General features: G+C 32.3%; 1 non-coding gene across 1 annotated transcript; it reads left to right on the top strand.

Annotated features, from left to right (window-relative positions):
• Positions 1 to 19,830: 19,830 nt before the first annotated feature.
• Positions 19,831 to 19,937, top strand: LOC133311704 (small nucleolar RNA R71). Its single transcript, XR_009751581.1, has one exon. It is a non-coding gene; the product is annotated as a small nucleolar RNA R71 (small nucleolar RNA).
• Positions 19,938 to 20,656: the final 719 nt, after the last annotated feature.

The raw sequence follows: 20,656 nt of genomic DNA, 5'->3' as shown, positions 1-20,656 counted from the left end.
AGTCTGATTTTTAAAAATATTAAGTTTGAATATAATTTGCATATTCTAAACCTCGAATTGGCATGTGCAAATTAAATTTCATTCACAGATAACATATTTGGTAAAACTATATACGGCTGGATCATGTTTAAATAAAACTTTAATTTTTCGTTAATTTAGATTATTATTAAAATCCAAACATGTTATTAGTGTCTAAATTTACAATTATTTACCTTCTCTGTAAGCGATAGATACATCAAATAACTTTGGGGCGAGACAGGGGAGAGACCAGTTTTATATATATAACTATGAGATATCATCATTTGATACCTAAGTCAACTTAAAAAATTTGACACCAAATCTTAATCGTTGATTGATAATTATAATTTACTAAAAATTATTAATTAATTAATAAATGTGACTCAATAAATTATAAACTTCGATCAACGGATAGGATTTGATGTCAAATTTTTTAATTTGACACCCGTATCAAAAGATATTCTATATATATACGGGAAGGATCCGTTTTCAAACTTTTTTACATATTTTTGCAAATTACACTGTGTATTCCTGGAAGTACATTCCGGGAGTACATAGTATAATTTGTAAGAGTTTGTAAACAAAAAATTTGTAAATATAACACTCCTTATATATATATACACTCCTTATATATATATAAGAGAAAGATCATTTGACTCCAGAATCTTCCTAGTCGTTGATTTCCTTCCATCCAACAGTTATAGTTTAGGAAGTTATATTAATTAATTATTAATTACACTATAAATGACAACTGTTGATTTCCGTTTATCAATGGCTGAGATGGGGAGTAAGACTTGAAAGTCTTACTCTGGAGTCAAAAGAACCCTCCCCATATATATATATATATATATATGATAAAATTATGTCTGCAACCGCTTTATGTACAACAACGACAGGTATATGGTTATGATTCCCCACATTTAATGCTTTCATACTTTGTATAGTTATGATTTCCCGCATTTAATACTTTCAAGTATATATGGCAAGTAGTTGATTGTTGCACGCACAGCAGCTGCAGAAATGTAAATCCCTATATATACTTGAAAGCATTAAATGTGGGGAATCATAACTATACAAAGTAAGAAAGCATTAAATGTGGGGAATCATAACCATACACTGTTGTTGCTGTACGTAAAGCGGCTGCAGAAATGATTTTACCTATATATATATAGTTGCTTATATTGCATGAAACAGAATTATCTCATGCACACACAAAAAATGGATGAAACCCACTAGTTTTCTTTCTCTCTCCTTCTTAGTGGATCCCACCTATTTATTTTTGTGTATGAGATAATTTTATCACATGCAACATAAAAAACTATACTCATATATATATATATGGAAAAAAACTATTCTTATGTATATGAGGTAAGTTTTCTTCCTACACACTCTTCGATAACCGTGCAATATTTTTCTTTTCTTTCTTTTTTATTTTTTAGGTAGTGGGTCCCACCACTATGTGTCTATAACATAAGATTTCTTATCTCATGCAACATGAGACTAGATAAATCCTATATATATATATGGATGATGAAAACTAATGTTTACCTCATAAAGTAATATATATATAACAGAAAGTTTCGTAATTTAAAAGTTAAATATATTAATGTATCAAAAAAAATAAATTATACATTTATCAAAACTGAAAACAATGCTCTTAATTTGTATGTGTCTCTTTAAATAAAAACTTATTTACTATAATTATTTAAAGTTAGTAAACCAAATAACATGAATTATACACTTATTAATTCAATATTTATTTTAATTGTTTAAGTACTGATCCGAATAAAATATAGGCCCAATCAGGGCCCAGTAACACATGGAAACCCAAGCCCAGTAAAGACCCAGAACAAAGCACAAGGAACAAACATGGACGCGCTGCCCATATCGCGGCACACAAGACGCGATGTCCTCATTGCGGCACACAAGACGCGATGACCTCATCGCGGCACGCGACTCTCACCTCATATGTGATGCCTTCTATAGGAAGTAAAACTTAAGGCATAAGGCAACTCCACCGCGCCTTAGCACCAGTAAGCAACAGACAGCTCCAGCTCGTTACAACTCTAGTACTAGACACTATGAAAGATAAGGCTACAACAGGTCCCCTGCCTGACCTGCAGCCCAAGACTGGCCACTCAGAAGCCATGCCGCCTTAACAAAGGCGGCATCACAACTACTATATAAACACACGATATACCACCAAGGTACGATCATCCTTTACTTTCACAACATAAAACACCTGCCTCTGATACTGACTTAAGCATCGGAGTGTCTTTGCAGGTACCCCCCCTCCCCCCATTTGGTGCAACGTGAAGGACAAAGGGCTCAAGCTCGCTCTAACAGCAGTACTTGGCCCAGGCCAATAACCACTGAAGGAGTCTCAACCGTGTATGATTGGGCTCAATACGTATCGGACAGCCCATATCGTATTTGGTCTGATCAAGTACCATAAAGACAATTACACAATATTATTTCAACAATTTATATATTTTAATTCAAAATATTACATTGCAATTAGTAAAAAAAATAAAAATTGTGTATGTGACAGAATATATATGAGACGGAACACGACCTTCCAATCTTGCTTCCTCCAAATTATGGATTATGGAATTATTAAGGGGATAGTATTTTGTCCAGTTAATATTAATTTTATAATAGTTTGTTGAATTAAAAACCATTATTCCTGGCAACCAATATGTACCAAAAAAATTAAACCCCTTTTTACCTGATGTAACTTGAATTCCCAAACTAATTTTTATTTTATATTTTTGTCCCGGATTGACATTGGATTTATGTGACCCGTGATCACCCCCTTGACAAAGATGCATGCATGGGTAGATATACGATTACGTATTCAAATTTTAACTAAGCCAATTACTCAAGACATGTTGCCAGGAATATCATTCTAAATCTAATCTTCTAATCATGATGTGCATAGTTGTTGCGATACGACAAGTATAGCGATTGTTTCAAGTAATAAAGTAGTGAAATAAGAATATCGTCCCACGAGGATTAATGCGCCAAATACTATTGCAACTAGTCCCTTTAATTTGAAAAACTCGAATTGGTTTGAAAAATAGAATAATTTTTGAATTTAAAATAAAACTAAAATTAATTGCAATAAATAACAAGAATATCAAGAACGCAAGAATTGAGAATTAAATTTAAAATTTCAAAAACAAAAGTTGTAGTTAGAATTATTTCACCCCAGATCCTCCTAGAATGATTTAAATTAATTTCAATAATAATTTACCTCAGATATCTAAGATAATTCATCTTCTAAAAATAGTTGGTTAAATCCTAATGTCTTAGTGACTTTAACCCTTTACTCTAATTAGAATTCTAATGTCTTAGTAATCCCTCTTAGAATAAGCATTAAACGTGATGAATTATGAAGTCTACAACTCAAGCAAGTTTATGTCTAGGTCATACAAGAATTGATATTTTACCTCTGTCAAGACTAAAACTCCAATATGTCTATTGCGAGCCCTAACCCTCAAATCCCTATAAGAGTGATCAGTTCATACAAGGATATAAAAATTCATGCAAGGTAAAACACAAATACTGAAATACTTTATTAAAGAAATTAAATCAAACCACAAATAGAATTCACATCAGATCGATAATCCTAACTACATAAATAAACTAGCCAGACATGCTCATAAATTCAAATAAATAATTAATGAAAAATAAACAGAGTTCATGATAAAACTTGATTAAAGACGATCAATGGTGAAGCTTTGATCTCCTTCTCCTCTTCTGGAATCCCGCTCTAGACTTTCTCCTCCGCCTCTGCCTTCTGCCTCTGAGTTCGTCTCCGCGTTCGCCTTTCTTTCGTCTTCTGAATGTGTCTTTCTGAAGGCCTCGTCGCGTTGCATTTATAGGCTAAAAACTGGACTTTTTATTTTTGGACTCGCTCGCTGAGCAGCTTGCCGAGGTCTTTTCTCCTCCTCGCCCACTTCCTCGCTGAGGGGAGCAATGGAGAGAGATCTTCGCCATTTTGCTCGTTGTAGGGAGCAGTGGAGCGAGCTCCTCGCCATTTTGCTCACTGTTGTGAGCTGAAGGGCGAGCTCAATTGCTTTGCTCGCTTACTTGCTCGCTGTGGGGAGCAGTGGAGCGAGCTCCTCGCTATAGGGAGCTGAAAGGCGAGCTCAATTGCTTTGCTCGCTGAAGCAAGCAGTAAGGTGAGCTTGATCGATTATTTTATTTTTATTTATTTTTTTAATTTATCTTCGGCCGATTCTATTTATCAAGTTAGCAGTAGTTTGTTCTTCTAGTATAAGACAACTTGAAACAATGAGAAAAGATTAGAATCTTATCTATTTGTTGGCATTTTCATATTCTTTTAGATTTTATTAATTAACACCATATTTTTAATTATATTAATTATTATTTCAACTATTTTTCATAATAAAAATATAGTATTTTTGTCACTTATCAATAGTCTGCCTTTACTTAAATTGAGAACATTAGTCGGGTGAGCAAGAAAAAAAGATGATAAAATTGATCCTAGCTAATTGGTCCAAAAATGTCTGTTAACACTAAAACTTTTCAAAATAAATTTCTTGTTGCCTAAATGAAATGTCATTCCACATTTGATTTTGAAATTTGATAATTTTGATGCTTGTTGGTGAATTTCTACATTCCCTTTTATAATAAATTAATGTTCTCCCTCTCCCTGTGATTATTATTTTTATATCAGCAATATGTTGTATATTTTCTAATTCCCTCCATGTTCATAATTACAGAATAAAATTATCTCATTTCGCTATTTACAATGTGGGTTATTGACATTTGTGTCACGTTTTATAATAAAACATACTTGAATGCCACAAATCTAATATTCTTTTCCGGACTGTCATGACGGTGAAGTCCCTACATAGTATAGCGACTATAGCATGTACACGTGTCACATTTGCAAAGGAGGCACAAGCTTAGTGGTCTATGTGGCCAAAGTTGCTTCATGATGTAGAAACTTTGGTGCATTTTAATGGTGTGACATTATTTTTTTGGCTGAAGTCGCTAAAGAGGGTGGCTACTTTGGCCAACTCTGGAATGACAGTGGGTGTTAGGCCAAAGTCACTACATGTCCAAGTTACTTTGGTCAAGTCCTTGCACCAACTTCTTACGTCGGTCCTCAGCTTCCTTCCATTTTTGAATTCCAGCTTCATTTTCGTCTTCCATCTTCTCTTCCCTTCCAGCAACCTCTTTCGTTTTCCATTTCACTCAAGTTTGCATTTCACTTCAAGCTTCTATTTCTCTTCCTCGTTCGTTTGAGAGTTTGCTTGGAACCACGAACCACACCCCTCCACTTCTCATTTCACTCAAGTCTCCTTCCCTCACAAGGTTAGTTTTTTTCTTTTCTTACATTACTAATATAAGTTAGTATATGAAACTTTAGGATAGATGACGTGAATAGTATATTTGCAATAAATAAACTCTAGGATAGTTGAAATTATAATTTAAAATTTAATATAGCATTTAAATATTGGTTTAAATAGTTTTAGGAGTTGAATATTTTTAAATTAGAAATACAAATGTTCAAATAATTTTATTTTATATATTTTATTTTAATGTAATTTATTTTAGGACTTGAAATCATAGGATAAATAATATTTTAATAATTTATTATTTCTCTTAGTGTAGGGATTAAATCATAGCTTAGTTGACATGTATTATTTTTTAGAATAATTAATATTTTAATTTTATATTTAAAAGTAAAATTATATTTCAACAAAAAAAATTAAAATTATAAATGAAATTTTAATGTTAGTTTGAATATTATTGTTGTATATATTTTAATTAAATATACTTTATTTTAGGACTTGAAACCACAGGATAGATGATATTTTATTCTTTTGTTATTTCTGTTAGTGTAGGGAATAAACCCTAAGATAGATGACATATTTTATTTTTCTTATATTAACTAAAGGATAATTTAAATTTTATTTTTTACATTGTAAATTGAAATTAGGGATAGGATTTTAACATTGGTTTGTATATTTTTGTTTTATATATTAAAAAATGAAAAAAAAAATTAAGAGAAAAAATACCAGGAAAGTAATAACATTGGAGAAGTGAAAATGTTTACTATGTTGAAACCCACGGACAAGTGGAGAGGGTTGGGGTTTATATTGAACTGATAGCAAACAAAAATAGCTACTTCACCTAGCGACTCTGTCTTGCATTGTCATATATGCTAAACTAGTGTTGAAAAAACTGGATTGGCCCAGAAATCGGTGAACCAGTCATGTGACCGGTCCGATTTTCATCTTGGATCGATCAAGTAGTAGATCCGGTGTGACTCGGCCGATTTTTTAGAAAACCGGTGACTCGGTCAGTTTCGATTTGAACCAGTTGAGTCATGCATAATTTTTTTAAAAAAAAGAAGAAGAAAGAGACAACATCGTGAAGAGAAGAAAAGCATAGATTTGAAGTCTGGACCATGGAAATGGAAAAACACACAGCAGATCTGCTCCGAGTGAAGAAGAAAACATGAACCGCGACCACCAACAACCAACCAAGTTGTTGAACTTTCACATAAGCAGAGGCAAAAATATAACTTCCAATCCATGCTAGCTTAGGAGGGTCAATCAAATCTCATGTAGCCTATGAGATAGAAACAGGAACCAACAATACCACAAAATTGAGTAAAATTATTCGCGTCTTTTTGGCTAGGTGTGATTTATGTCATTTTGGCTGCAAGTGAAAAAAGTGATCTTGGCTATTAATTGTAAAATCATCAACGGTTGAAATTTTCGATATGCTTCGTCCACTTCTGGTATATCTCTCTTTTTTCTTTTCTTTTTGATTTACTTCTGTTGTCCTTTTTTTGTCCTTTTTTGGGGACCAAACACTACTGTTTCAATTTTGGGCTGTTCATTTTGGATTATGTAGGCTGGTTTTTATGATATGGGCTGGTTTATATATATATATACGTGGGGTTTATATTTCTGCAGCTGCTGTACGTGCAGCAATCAAATACTTGCCATATATATACTTGAAACCATTAAATGCGAGGAATCATAATCATACAAAGGATGAAAGCATTAAATGTGGGGAATCATAGCCATACACCTGTCGTTGCTGTACGTAAAGCGGCTGCATAAATAATTTTACCTATATATATATATATAATCCTTTGATATTAAATTTTAATAATTGATTATTTGTTGAATAATGGTGTATAATTTATTATTTTTAAATTAGAATATTTGGAACCGGTATTATTTTTTATAGGTATTTGAATATGTCTATAGTTTTTTTAAATATAAATTTACATATATTTATCGGGTCATGCGGTTCAACCAATGACCCATTAACCTAGTGTCTCGACCTGGTCGATCACCAGGTCGAGTTTAATATCATTGTGCTAAACCAAAGTAGCTAAAGAAGGTAGCGACTTTGGTGTTGTCACGCCATGTCCCATCCATTAGGAAAAGTTCACCAAAGTAGCTGAAGAAGGTAGCAACTTTTGTGCTGTCATAACATTAGGAAAAGTGCCAAAGTGACGAAAGTAGCTGAGGAAAGTAGCAACTTTGGCCTGACACCCACTGCCATTCATACGCTGTGCTTCGGCATGCATGACAGAGTTGACCAAAGTAGTCACCATCTCTAGCGACTTCAACCAAATTTTTTTTTAACGAAAACAGAGAACGTTGAGAACTAAAACAGAACTGAGTTTAAGACATTTGCAATTAAAAGCAAAATAAAGACATTTGCAATTAAAAGTAATTCAAACTAAGAATGCTAAGAACTAAAACAGAGTTTACGATTAATAACAAAAACTGTAGCTAGGAAATATTTCACCTCTGATCCTCCTTGAGTAGTTTAAATTAATTTCAATAATAAACTATCTTAATTATTTAAAACAATTCACCTTCTAATTAATTAGTTGGTTAAATCCTAAATTCTTAGTGACTTTAACCCAATTAGAACCGTAATGTCTTAGCAATTTCTCTTGGATTAAGCAGTAAGCTTGATGAATTCTAAAAGTTTGCAATCCAAGTAAGCTTATGTCTAGATCATGCAAGAACTGGTATTTTACCCCTATCAGGATTAAAATTTCAATATGCCTATTGTGAATTCTAACCATCAAATCCCTATAAGAGTAAACAATTCATATAAGAATATATAATTTAATTCAAGGTAAAATCCAAACAATATGAGGCAGTTTATTAAAGAAAGAATTTAAACCACAAAAAGGATTCTCATCGGATCCATAACCTTAACTACAAAAGAAACTTAGCTAGACATAGCTAGCTAAAACAAAATAAAGAAATAAAAAGAAATATAAGAAGTCATGAAAAATAAAAAGAAAAGAAATCAATGTTACCCAATTCTTCAAGTATTTTATCTCTCTGAAATTCTTCAATCTCCAACAAAAGCTTCTCTCTTTCTGAATGTGTTTGCCTCCTTCTGTTTCAAATAATTGTCTTTTTATAGTGATGAAACCATATCTTTTAATTTTTCATGAGATCTTCAATAGAATCTTCAGTCATATCTTTAATCAAATTCTTAAAATCTTCGCTTTTATATTTAAAGAAAAAATTTCCTTAAAAATATTCAAGAGAATCTTCAATAAGATCTTCAATCAATTATATGATTCAGAAATCCAAACAAATCCACTTAAGCTCTCTAATTTATCTTTTTATTGAGCTGAAAATTACTAGAAAATATCAGAACTTTTATAAGAATATTACTGAGAATAAAATAACACTTTAATTATAATTCTCATAACTTTTAATTACTTTTAAAATCAATTTCATGGTCATATTAACCCTTAATATATAATAAATTAGAGACTCATCACTCATTAATCTCTTCTCTGAGCAATCGACAATCTTCAGTGTTATGACCAACGCTGCGAGGGAACTTGCAATACCTAGTAGATTCCCTTGGTGCTTCATGATGTGAGGGGTTTGTCTTATAGTCGCCCTTGTATTCAGTCTGCATTATGTTGTGCGTTGGGTAGGGATATGATGTTCTCCCTAAGGCGTGGCCGGTATACTTGGCGGCGACTTTCTGAAACTTCTTATCATCTTCCCCATGCTCCTTGGCTTTATTTTTTTTATGTCACGTCGAGGGTTTTCTTTCATTATGCTTCCTTTGTATTCTTCGACCCTCATGAACTCTTGAGCTTTCTTCTTCACTTTTTCAAGGTCGGTGACTTCATGGTAGGCAAGTTCGTAAGCGAAGGCTCCTTGCCTCAGCCCAGACAGGAGGATGTGCACTTGGGATTTAGGGTCTAGTTCGTTGACGAGCAAGGCTTCTTTATCAAAGCAGTCAAGGAAAGATCTGGGGGATTCTTCAGGTTGCTGGCGGATCTTTTTGAGGGAGTGCACAGACTTTGGAACCGATCTACTTATTGCGAAATGAGTCTGGAATTTGTTTGCCAGATCATCCCAAGAGGAGATGCTTCCGGTTGACATGTTTGTGTACCAGGTCAATGCTCGTTCACCTAGTAATGTGGGAAAAGTTCGACAAATAAAAAGGTCAGTTTCATCGTGGAGGGTCATCGCCACCCCAAACTTCTGAATCCACTTAAACGGGTCAGAATCTCCAACATAAGTGAGGATATTGGATGGTCCCTTGAAGCCAAGAGGTATAGGGGTGGGTCGAAGAGTTTCAACTAGGGGTTTATTGCACCCGGAGGGATTGGTTGACGTGTTACGAGCGATTGGGTGTTGTCTTGGGTGGCCCAGATGCTGAGGGGGGCTATTGTGGGTCGGGTTGATGATGAACGGAGTAGAGTAGGCTGGAACAGCAATGAAGTCATTCTGTGGCTGTGGGGCGCCCAAGATCATATAGGAGCTTTGAGGTTAGGCAAGCGCATTATATAGTAGCATAGGGTGAAGGCACCAACTTGGTGAGTGTAAGATCTTGGGGGATACCTGGTGACTATTTGCACTCCATGGTTATTATAAACGATGACTGGTTGGCTTTGTTCAGGCTGGAGTGCTTGCTAAGGGATGACTGGGGCTACTTGTTGGTCAGCTGGGACTTGTGGAGGCATGACGTATTGGAAAGGTGGTGGAGGTGGTGGAGGTGGGATGAAACTCTCCCCTATGTTTCTTATAAGACTAGTGGATTACTCAGATGAACAACTTGACGAAGATGGGAAATTTCTCTTCGCATCTCTTCTATGGCATGATGGGTATGTGGATCAATAACGGGCGGGCAGACGTCAGGTGCGGGCTGAATTGGTGGGAGTGTTGTTGCAACCACGCGAGGGGATGGAGCTGATTGTATTGATGGTGAGGAGCTGGAATGGACAGTTTGGACGTGTCCTTCGGGAGTAGTCGCCCTGGGTTGATGCGTTCTTCGGGTGGTGACCGCCATATGGCGTGTGGTCGGAATGTTTTGGAGTTTTTGGCTTTCTTAGAATCTCCGGCAAGAGAATGAGAGTTAGAGTTTATAGATTCTCATAGAGTGCGCCAATGCACCGTTGAGAGCTGCAAGCCCAATATGTACCCTTGGAAGGGGTAGAGGTCACTATAGCAGTGTCGTTACCAGCAAAAGTAGACACCAAGCTAGACAATGATGTCCCGGATATGGTGTTTGACAATGTAAGTTGGGGGGTGTTGTGTTGCAATGAGGGTTTGTGAAATTGGCAGGGTAACAACACATAGAGATCAAATGCCTTGTTTGGTGATGAAGGGGTTATTTATAAGGGGTGAGGGTGCCTTGCTCGCATAGGAGGGCAAGGAAGGTCAACATTCCTTGGGAAGTGTCGCGGGCACCTGGCATTGATGCTGCAACATTTTGTGGTTCCTACTATGCTGGTAGCAGTCACTGTTGTTATAGATATGAAGAAGAAACACATATTTAAGGGGTCTGGGACGATCACCCAAGGGAGGTAGCATCCCAATATAGGATATTTTAGTCTCTTACGTTGGGAAAATTGGCATGTGGAGACAGAAAGAGGAGAGGGTTCGTACCCCTGGTCAGCAAAACTAACGTGAATAAGTGGAGGGGGATTGCACCTACCTTAATGAACCAACCGATTGGGGCCATCCAGAACAGATATAAAACTTAATCTTGTTTTATCGTACTTGGCCCGTTCAATTTGTATTGCATTAGCATTTTATTCAGTACATCAAATTAGATATTAGGCGGAATAAATAATTATAAAAATTAAAACCCACAATACATAGGTAATATTTACTTTAAAGCTTAAGAATAATGTATTTTAAATAAAATAAAAAAGCACACACGTTACAATTAGTTTTTATTTGATAGAAATTGCTTTTTATAACAAAGTAGTATTTTTATCCTTTAAATTTCAGTAAGTTTTCGAGGCTCGTATATTTTTTCATTTAAAATTATTAGATAAATTTTTTTGTGAAATTGTATTAACCAAAAAATAAATAAAAATAAAGAGTAGTCATGTGTAATAGACGCCGACACGTGAAACTTGCATTGCAAAAAGAAGTCTGAACTTTATTAAAAAATATAAAAAAGGACTCCTTACCAAAAAAAAAGAAGAAGACCATATGAGAGGTGTGAATCAGACAGTCACAGAGTGGACATCAAGTGGCTAATTGAAATGTAGAAATCGTAAATATTTATTAATAATAATTAGTAAATATCTAATTATGTTAAATACCTGTTTATATTTTTAAAATGTTTCAATAATTAAGATTTTATTAAATTTAACATTTTAGAATAATTAAAAAAGTTATTAGTCCACCAAAAAAAGAAAGTTTTTGTAAAAAAGAGATCAAACACTAAAGAAACACTACATTTGCAAGCAAATTCAAATTAAAGGAAGGATTATGATAGTGTTTCCTTTCTTCTTCTTTTTTCTTTTATTTTAGTTAGTATATCTTTATTATTAATTATAACGACATTATACTATTTATATTTTATTTCTAACATTTAATTGTTTTTTTAAATGGCAAAAACAGTTAAAAAATCGCTACTTCTTTCATAAAATCTTAAAAACAACAAATGGAAGAAAAGCAAAATAGTATTTTGTATTCATTAATGATTAGATATCAACTAAAAAAATAAACTAAAACAAAATAAATATCATTAACATGATGTATCTATTTTGGGTACTAATAATTAAAAAAATTATAATCAAAGGAAGTTGAGGATCTCAAAATAAACCTCATGAACCTGCCAACCCTGTTTGAACGTTGAGTGGCTGACCGCTGACCCACGTGCAATGAATGGAAATAAACTCATAATAACACGAGAAAGTCCAATTTTATATTACGTGACGGCTTTCCAATGAAACTTCTGTTATTTTATAAACAAATCATTTAAAAAAAAGAAGAAGAAGGGAATAGAGACAAATTTGGAGTCAGTAAGTGGGACTCCACGTTGTTAGCCTGTGCAATATGAAGCAATTGATTTTCCTCGAAAAGCCGTTAGAATGACTCGTATAGTGAAACATAAAAAACAATGATAAAAGAATAGAATCATACCATGGTATTTTCTTGTACCAAATCTCAATTGGGTTTTAAAATTTAAATTTTCTCTCTCTCTCTCTCTCTCTCTCTCGTAAACGTAATGGTTTAAGTACATTATTTATATTGTTACATAAAAGAAATTCTTGTGATATTTATTTTTTATTTTAAAAATTATCATTAATTTCTACTACAAAAACTATCGTTATATGTACTTACTTATAAAATGACTATAGAAAGAACAAAATCATAAGTACATCTTAATAATTTTAAAAAAATTAAAGAAAAGTTTAAATATTTCTCTCTAATCATGATTCAACATCAATATCAACAATACATTTATCTCAAACTAGTGGGGTCGGTGATAGGTGAATCAAAATGAAAGATATGTATAGATTGGGAAAAAAATTAAAATTAAATTTAAATTTATATATATATATATATATGTATGTATGTATATATATATAAAGCAGGAAACAATTAAAAGGAAAAATATATTAAAATAAATTAAAGATAAAGATACATAGGAGGAAAACAAATAACGAGAGGGCAAGGAATAAAAAATAAAGATAAAAGGGGTATGGGAAGGGGGGAAGTAAGAGAAAAAAGATGGGAAAGAAGAAAGAAGGAAAAAAGAAAAACTGAGAGGGAGAAGAAGAGGAAAAGACTAAAAAGGATCATATGGAACATAGGAATAACAACTGCTCTAACCTTCAATCATACTTATAGTTTTTCTCGATTCATTCTTGAGATATACTGTACGTCAATTTATATCTCACTTCATTAAGTCTTGTTTTACTACTTTCTCATAAATAAGTTTCGATCTATCTTTATTTTTCTTAGTGTCGATATCTTAGTAGCAAACTTTTGTTCTTATCGGAGCATCCAGTGCCTTTTCATTATATGTTCAAATTATCTCAATTTATGTTCTCTCATTTTTTCAGTTACCGATACTACTCCTACCTTTAATCATGATTATATATATAAAAAATATTTTATAATCTACGTAAATATTCTTCATTATTTTTTTATTTTATTTTTTTTGATAACAAATATTCTTCATTATTTTTAATGTTAATAAAAAACATTTTTTTGACAAATACGAAATTCCATATATAAGCTGCAAATCATAAATCAACGTGACACGAGACTTCGAATTGATCTAGTTTAAAACCATTCTTCAGAACATTTTATATCTCAAAAGTTAAGTATGTTTTATGTACAGAAAAAAAAGAAGCTTTTTTTTTGAATGCTAGATGCATGGATGCTTGTTATGCTTTTGTGTGTCACGTAACGAGATTTTTTTCGGTGCTACGGTAGCAACAACATCACTACTAAAAAAAGAAAATTATCAGTATTTGAAGCCAATTATGTAAAAAAGCATGAATTTAAATGAAATGCATTTTTCCAATTTGGCAAAAGGGAAATACTGAGTTTGGTGCTCCAGCTGGATAGAAAAAAAAATCCCATAAATACAATTATATTATCTATATATAATGCATGAAATTAAATATATTATAAGCTTTTACTTAGATCCGTCACACGTCTTGATTTTGAAATGAAATAACTTCTCTTCCACTAAACTTTTGTGCATTGAAACAATTATAGGTTAAAATTCTCATGTTAAAAACTCAATGGTTGTAACAGTGTTAGCAACATAGGTGGTTGAATAGGTGGGAAGAGAATTTGAGTTCGATTCCCATCAAATACATTTTTGGAGAGAGACGAGGAGTAATTGTGACTAAGTTCGACTTAAGATTAGTCTTATAGCCAACTCAAAGAGTTGAAGTTTGTGAAGATATTCGAAGAGCTTCAATACTGAAAAAAAACCTGTGTAGCGACGAAATTTCAATAAAATTTTCCTAGCAAATTCCGTCGCAAACATCGTTTGCAAGAGAATCTGTGATGGAAAATAGTTGCAAGAATGAAATTAGCGATGGAAATTTCATAGCAATTACGTCGTTATACAAGTTTTTTCTAGTAGTATTCAACTGTGATTAAATCCTGACTCGGTATTAATCTCTTAATCAGCTCAAAGAATTGAAATTTATGATAATACATAGAAATTAACTCATTTCAAAGATATAATTATTGTCTGTATATAAAAAAAAATTGTAACAATCCTCACATGTATGAGATTAAAAAACAATGATTTTGAGTCTAGGCCTCTGACCAAGTATGCAAGCAATTTCTCATAGGAAATCATAGCCAATAAGTCAAATAATGAAATGTATTTATTATGAGATACTGTTCCTGGCCAGGGAAAGCAGTACAATATTTATTATGAGGTACCTATTTAATATTGTATATGAAGTGAGAGAAAAAAAAATTCACATGAGTAAGTCATACAAAATTTTAATATGAGAGAATGTATTTTCGTACAATATCAAATGTGGGAAATCAATAAGTTCTATGCGTTATAATAAACTTTTTAGTCAATATGGGATTTACATTTTGTTTAATTTCCACACTTTTATTTATTATACTAAATAAGTGCAAAATTGTCTTCATTTTAAAATATTCATCTTTACACTAAATATTTCTCACTATGATTTTGCTTTTCAATTTTAAAATCCAGGTTTAGTGCATGCAACATTTCCATTATCCACTAGAAAATTAATTTCCATCGATCTATTTGTGCAGCTTAACTTTGACTTCCTCTTAAGTTGTTATCTAGTTTCCATATAGACCAAAGTCATCTGAATTCTATTGTTAACTAGTTTAAGTCATCTGAATTCTAAGTTTTGAAAAATAAGAGTGGTTTGTTTTTATGTGCGAATGAGTAGGTGTGAATAGAACGCTATCTACTTTAAGAAAGAGGACGCGCTTTACTTTGTTGACTGTGAACAAAGACCGAATTTGTTATAAACACAAAATAAAACAGTTGTATCAAGCCAAAATTAAAAATAGACAAATTATATGAAACCATCGGTATATATAAGTGTTATTTCAAAAAAAATCACCTTACACTTTTATTTAATTAGTTTATCTCCTTTCATTTTCAAATTACAATAATCAAACATGTTTAGTTATTGTAAGACAAAAATATCATGTTCTCAACCCATCATCAGTCGCCTTTTGCCTCCATCCACCAATTATTACATGAATATTTGTTTGAAAATTTAGTATAAAATTTTAAATGAAAGGTTTTAGAATTAAAAATTAATTAATAGCATTTGTTTAATGCATGCTAAAAATACGTTTAATCATAAATGTTTAAAAATCATTTAACGTAACACCTAAGAGGTCATTAAATTTATGTAGCATTGGTGCATTCGTTATTTATTCGATTGAATAATAATTTATTTTGATGATATATAGAGAGAGAGAACAAAGGCGAGGGTGAGCAACACCCGTTCAATCTACTATTACTTGTAAATTGTAATAATTTTTATTTTAGTATGCTCTATTTATTTTCTTATTAAGTGAAAATATTTGTTCACATACTTGTCTAGTACTTAAAACAATTTTTTCCTAAGATATTAAAATTTAGTACTTTTATTTTCTATCACGAAAAGTTCCAGTCATAAATTTACTATTAGCATTTGCTGTAGTTTTTTTTTCCTTTTTTTAAATTTCATCCTTTGGTGTTGTCAAAAAGGATATATTCTTTATTTGTTATTATCATTTTACTATTGAATATGCCTTTGCTCGAACCCAAAATGTCACATACAAGCATAAGTCTCTGTCAATCGAACTCCAAAGAACAAGAAGTGCTTCCAAAATATAGGAATTGTTTTTTTACGTAACATAAGATAAAATAACTTTTCTATAGATATATAAAGAGATGAGATCTATTTATATCTTTTCTCTCTCCTATATTCTCTTTCTTCTCTCCTCTATATGTGTATGTAGGAGGGAGATTTTATCTTATGTCACATAAGAAAATAATTGCCCCCAATATATATATATATATATATATATATATATATATATATATATATATATATATAAATAAGGGAATATAATTACTCATATTACATGAGATAAAATTATCTCATGTAGCATATAAAAAAGTATATGAAATCCATTAAGGAGAAAAAAAAAGCATGTTGATTACATCCATTTTTTTGTGTGTGCATGAAATAATTTCGTCTCATATAACATGAGAGATTATATTTTCTATAAATAAACAAGGAATAAACATTTCTCTAGTTTTTTATTTTCCACTAACCCATAAAACATGTGGGATCCACCATCTAGTAAAAAAATATTGAGGCATGAAGGAGAAAATACTTTTTCAGCAATAGGAGAAATGTTTATCCAATAAACAAATACTGCAGATAAGTTATCTGCATTTATTCTCAAAATGATATCATTTTTGGATTGACATATTAAAAAATTATGATTATAAAGACTATAATAATTTTGAAATAAATTAAAATTACAAAAACATCATAATTTCCACTCCAAAACAACGTCGTATTAAACTTATTGCAGATAATTTATCGGCAATAAGTAAAAACGAACTCATGAACAAATAATAAATAGAAATGGCTTGTTGTTATTATATATTGTAAAGGAGTTGAAAGGGTAAGAGCAATTTGGTATGTTATCAAAAAAAAAAAAAAAAAAAAGAGCAATTTGGTAAAGACTAAAATTTTCAAACTTGTGGTCGGAACCGACTCATCACCTACCACTATATCATTGCGCAGTAGTTGGACTCTGGTGAATGCGGTGCACTAGTTGTAGCCGTATTAGCTCTCAACAAATAAATATATTCTTAAACTAAATCTAGCAAGTTTGATTAATTTCGTCATCATGATCTTATAAAAAAAAAAGGTCGAAAACAAGTTAGTTCTTCAATCAACTTAAGAATATTTTTTCATATATATATATATATATATATATATATATATATATATATATATAAAATATTTCTCCAACAACTCGAGATAAGTTTATTTTCGATCACTCTAAACTACGTCGTTTTGTTTATTTATTTTTTTATATTTATTGATTTACCTTTGAATGGTTATGATTTCTCTTTTCTCTCTTCTTTCATTATCATTGATCCATCTTTGTACGGTTATGATTTATTAGTCGAAGGTAAAATTATCTCCAACAACTTGAGAAACAATAAGCTATATATATATATATATATATATATATATATATATATATATCATTCCCGCTTCAGAAGTATTACAGTACGCTACAACAGTTATTTTTAGATTTACTGTTAGCATTATATTTTGTTAAGTATCAATTAATTATTTGTTGTTATATTATTTAAAAACTAAATCAATTACAGCATAAAAATTATTTAAGTTCTTTATATAATGTCAAAATATATGTGAACTAACATATTAAAATTGATATATTGAATTAAATTAAATTTATTTAATCTATAAGCACGACGTCCAGTTATAATTCAATAATTGTAAATTTTTTAAATTCTATTTATAAGTTTATTTTTTTATAAAATTATTATTTTGTTTGGTGACCGTAACGTAAGGATCCTAGTCACCAACCTTTTATTACATGTGTTACAGTCACAATCATAGCAACTACAACGGCCTCACTTGCCACCCATTCTAATAATTTCAGTTGGTTATGTTATTAAAATATTATGTATCTGCAAGTTGGAAGTGACCTCTTTTATTTTAGCTTCAATGATATGTTATTAGCATATACCCCTATCTAAATATATACATTAGGACCTAAATAATTCGAATTAAGTCAAGTATTTAAAGTTTATGTTAAGTTTGAAAAAATAATAATATTTAAATTTATCTTGTTTATTTAAATAATCAAATTTAATATTTAGTACAAGTATAAAATTTAACAGTCTTAATAAATTATATATTTCTATGGTCTCCATCTATACAAGTAGGCCTAATACCAAACTTCATCATGTGACAAACATTCCTATTTGAATGCCTCTAATTTGTTAGTGAATTGATTCTTCTATATTTTGTGTAGCCAGCTTTCTCCAACCTCAAATTTGCACAGGAGCCAGTAGAAAGAGCCCAACATATATTGCCAAAAAGAATAAGTGAATCTATAATTAATTATTTGTTGGGCTATATTTCTCTCATTCAACATGAGATAACTCATTGTCGCAACCGGATCGCGACGTGACGACGAAAGATTGAAATATTAAAAACAATGGAGTCGCCACTAAGGTTTATTTGAGAAAATATTGGAAAAACCTTTTTGTTGGAGAAAATTGGTCTTTGAAAAACAGAAATGGATTCAGGAGACGATTACGAATAGTGAAGGAATTAGCACCCTACACCGTCCGTTTTATCTAACATATAATTTTTTTTATTTATTAATCAAAAATCAGAAATATATATTTATTTATCTAACATATAATTTTATTTTTTACTTTTTTTAGAGAAATAACAATTTCTGGGTGTGTGGTTATTGAACCACCCCAAAACTACGTTCCTGCCACGGAACATATTTCAGTTATTTGGATTAGAGGTGAACATCAGACGTTCCCTCTCTTTCTGGGAGCTCTGTGGTTAAGTTTAACCACCCCAAAACTTTGTTCTTGTTAGAGAACAAAAGTAACCACTGGGTTGCCTCCCAGTCAGCGCTTAATTTAATGTCTTTAGCTGGACATGTTACTTACCTCTTAGTTCTCTGGAGAAGATGTTGAGGGGACTTCAATGTCCCTTGGTAGTTTTCCTGGTGTTCTGATGTTGGGGCTAGCAGCTATCTGTCCCAGATGGGACTCAATATTTTTGACAACCGCATCGTTCCTGGTAACATATTCCTTGACATAATTCTCCAAGGTACTGATGCGTTGTTCTTCTCTGGGGAATGGAACATTGTTGGGTCTTCTTTGTGGATCATATGCTCCATTTCCCCCCTGCCGCTTTGTTGGTATTGTTGCTGCTGATTGTGGTATGGTCTTTGGTTCATGGGTGGCTTCCATTGAGGATTATGGTTCTGATCTTTCTGTATGGTTCCTCCAAAATTTTGATTGTTGTTTTGTCCTGCATATTGATTGTCTATTTCCTGATTGAAGTTTCTGTTTCCAAAATTTTCAACATAACATACCAAGGTTGTGGATGGACAGTTTGTTGAATCGTGATGATCACCACATGCTGAGCATGGTTCACTCTCAGATGTTGTGAGTTGTAAGACTTCCACTCTTCGTTGTTCCTTGACAGCTTTCAGATTCTTCACTTCATTCATTAGTGTAGCCAATTGGGCTTCCATGGCGGTTTGTTTATCCAGTTCTAGCATGCCTGTCTTCCTGACTAGATTCATCCTCTCTAGTGGCCATTGAAGATATCTTTCTGCAGTTCCTTTTATGATTTCATATCTGGATTCAAGAGTTCCTGTGAAAAAGTATCCTTTTGCAGCAAAGTCTAAATGTGATTGAGAAGTATGGTCAATTCCCTTATAAAAAGACTGTAAAATCCCTCATTTTCCCACTCCATGGTTTGGGCATTTTCTGATAATGTCTTTATACCTCTCCTATGCTTCATAAAGATTATCTCCATAAAATATTCTGAAGTTAGAGAGCTCTGCTCTAACATTAGCTTGACGAGACATCGGGAGAAATCTCTATATGAACTTGTTAGAGAGTTCTTCCCATGAGTGTATGGATCCTGGGGTAAGGGATTTCATCTAGATTTTGGCTTTTTAGCCCAAAGAATGAGGGAACAGCCTCATTCTCATACTCTCTTCTGTCACACCTTTTGTTCTAAAATTATCACAGATATCTTGAACGTTGTTAAGGTGTGTGTAAGGATCTTCTGCAGGAAGTCCATTAAAAACTCCAGCCTCCCTAATCATATTAAACATGATAGGCTTTAGCTCGAAGTAGGGAGCTACAACAGGAGGGAGGATTACTCCTCTCTCCGGTCTGTTCCTTGAAGGAGCAGCCAAACCTCTGAAGTTTTGTTCCAAAGGAATCTCTTCATTATTGTTATTTTGATCAGCCATGTTTGATTCAAAAATATTTTCTCTGAGATCTCTTCTTCTCCTATGAAAAGTGCGTTCTGGTTCAGGATCGAAGAAGAACTCAAGTATTTCAGTAAAATTGTGAGAATCAGCTTCAGATTCTTCACTCAAAAACCATAAAACATATACAGTATAATCAACAGAGTGTATAACAAAGAATAATGAATTATGTATAAACAAATTATGAAATAAAACAATTTAAGGACAGAATTTAGTGTAACTTTCCCCGGCAACGGCGCCAAAAACTTGTTGAGTGTGAACTTGTTGGATGCTTAAAATGTTCTTTGCATGGA

This window comes from Gastrolobium bilobum, unplaced genomic scaffold (assembly GCF_033153095.1).
Source record: "Gastrolobium bilobum isolate Gb01-03AN ecotype WA unplaced genomic scaffold, APGP_CSIRO_Gbil_v1 utg16366, whole genome shotgun sequence".
NCBI classification, from domain to species: Eukaryota; Viridiplantae; Streptophyta; class Magnoliopsida; order Fabales; family Fabaceae; genus Gastrolobium; species Gastrolobium bilobum.
This window is presented reverse-complemented; position numbering and strand designations above follow the sequence as displayed.